Raw genomic sequence first — 2,500 nt, 5'->3', positions numbered from 1 at the left:
CAAAAGGTCCGTATTTCGGACACTCGCCTAAAGGCTTCGTCTCTTACGAGATCGAGAGGCCGTACCTTCTGCCCGGAGAACGTCCCCTTCGGTCTCCTGGCCCGGTTTACTGCGGCCTTGCCGGTGGGTGCGCCCGGCTTGGCTCGCTTTGACTTTTTGGTGACGGTTTGCCAACCGTCACCAGTAGGGTCCTCGACACGCTCGGGTGCCGACTGCACCTTCACGAGTGACGTGTCTCCGACTCGTTCGATTACTTCCACGTTACCGGTGTCCGGCGTACCTTCTACCGTGGGCTCGGTTTTCACCGAGACCGCTCGCGTGGGAGTCACACATCTTTGCAAGATCACACGAGGATTGGCGATATTAATCACCTTCCCGGATCTTGTCTTTCTCACAGACGCGGGGGGACTGACAGCTGCATTTGCAGTTCCCGCGTCTGCGGCGACGGCTTCACTCCGAGTAGGAGCTGGACCCGTCGTCTTTGGACGCTTAGTTTTTTGTTCATTATTTTTATTCAGACCCATAATGTGTCTTGGTCTTTCATCCAGTGCGCTCCCCGGCCACCACCGACCCACACAATTTGGAACCCGCCAAAGGCTGGGTTAGGGCTACGCACCGAATATAGTCTGCTGGCTGGGTCGGTTTCCTTACCCAGCCCGCGTCCTCGCCCAGCAGAACCCACTTGCCCGAAGCGTGTGGTCGTTCCAAGCCGATTGACTGGACCAGGGCTGCTTTTCTCGTCCAGCCGCCCATCTAGCCGAAGCAGAGGCCAAAGGTACGTGTTGGGGACGTCTCACCCGCAGGAGAGGGCCCCCTCAGATCCCAGGATCCTCTTTTCCGACGACAAGGGTCGCCACGCACGGCAAACACGTGGGAGACAGCAGTCGGAGAGGCTGCCTCTTCCTCTCCACCACACTTCGTTCAGTTCGCTGCGTATTTAAGAACACGAGCTATCCAGCGGTACCTTTTTCGTGGAGGCTCAAGTGTGGCTAGGGCACGTTTGCCCCTTGCGGCCTGGGTTGCCCAGGGGATTGATTGCATCCCATGTATTCCTGAGCCCAGCGGAGTGTTGTCTAGTGGCGTGTTCCGCCCACGAAAAACGGTCTGAAAAACCGTTTAACGTAAACTGGGGAACTGATGCCACGAGTGACAACAGTTCCCCAGTCGGAAGTCATACAGCACATACAGTGCTGTACAAAGAACACGCCACAGCCCGTATGCTAAATCAGGGCCTCGCCATTATGCGAAGTACTACATGTACGACGCACTGACGGTCTCTAATGCCTTCATCGCCGATACACCCATCGACTCGGCCGATCAACCCTCCTACGCGAGGGCTAGTTCGGGGGTTATCTCCCGCCCTGGGTGGCCACAGACCGCCACCGCCAGTAGATAGGGACAGATGGGAATCTCGTTAATCCATTCATGCGCGTCACTAATTAGATGACGAGGCATTTGGCTACCTTAAGAGAGTCATAGTTACTCCCGCCGTTTACCCGCGCTTTTTTGAATTTCTTCACGTTGACATTCAGAGCACTGGGCAGAAATCACATTGCGTCAACACCCGTGGGGGCCATCGCAATGCTTTGTTTTAATTAGACAGTCGGATTCCCCTAGTCCGTGCCAGTTCTGAGCTGAGCGTTGAATGGCGGCCGAAGAGGACGACCGCACCGATGGGAAACGCCACGGAAGCCTCGCAGCAAGGAAGATCCGCGGGAGGCCAAGGCACGGGACCGAGCTCGGATCCCAGCCACGAGAGCCGTTCACCTCGCCCAGGCCCGGCACGTCAGCCAGACCCGCTTCCCGACCAAGCCCGACACGCCCCGCTCCTCAGAGCCAATCCTTATCCCGAAGTTACGGATCCAATTTGCCGACTTCCCTTACCTACATTAATCTATCGACTAGAGGCTCTTTACCTTGGAGACCTGCTGCGGATATGGGTACGAACCGGCGCGACACCTCCACGTGGCCCTCTCCTGGATTTTCAAGGTCCGAGGGGATGATCCGGACACCGCCGCAACTGCGGTGCTCTTCGCGTTCCAAACCCTATCTCCCTGCTAGAGGTTTCCAGGGAACTCGAACGCTTATACAGAAAAGAAAACTCTCCCCGGATCTCCCGACGGCGTCTCCAGGTCATTTTGGGTTACCCCGACGAACACTCTTACGAGGGCCCGAATGGTATGCGGTTCCGCTGCCGGGTTCCGGAATAGAAACCGGATTCCCTTTCGCCCAATGGGTGTTTTTTGTGCATGTATATAATAACAAAATATGCTGCGATTTATATAATAATAAAAAAAATAATAAAATAGCTGCGTTTTTTTTACAAGTGTTTAACGTCTTAGGACACCTCATCTACATAGGATTTCTCTTAGGGCTTAGGATCGACTGACTCGTGTGCAACGGCTGTTCACACGAAACCCTTCTCCACGTCAGTCCTCCAGGGCCTCGCTGGAGTATTTGCTACTACCACCAAGATCTGCGCCGACGGCGGCTCCAGGCA

At 55.5% G+C, this 2,500-nt stretch overlaps 1 pseudogene; it reads right to left on the bottom strand.

The window, feature by feature from the left end:
- The window catches only part of LOC143263285 (large subunit ribosomal RNA), a 6,913-nt pseudogene that overhangs the window by 2,561 nt on the left and 1,852 nt on the right, over window positions 1-2,500 (bottom strand).

Source organism: Megalopta genalis, unplaced genomic scaffold, assembly GCF_051020955.1.
Source record: "Megalopta genalis isolate 19385.01 unplaced genomic scaffold, iyMegGena1_principal scaffold0443, whole genome shotgun sequence".
Lineage (NCBI taxonomy): Eukaryota > Metazoa > Arthropoda > Insecta > Hymenoptera > Halictidae > Megalopta > Megalopta genalis.
The sequence above is the reverse complement of the archived record's forward strand: the minus strand, read 5'-3'. Positions and strand labels throughout refer to the sequence as shown.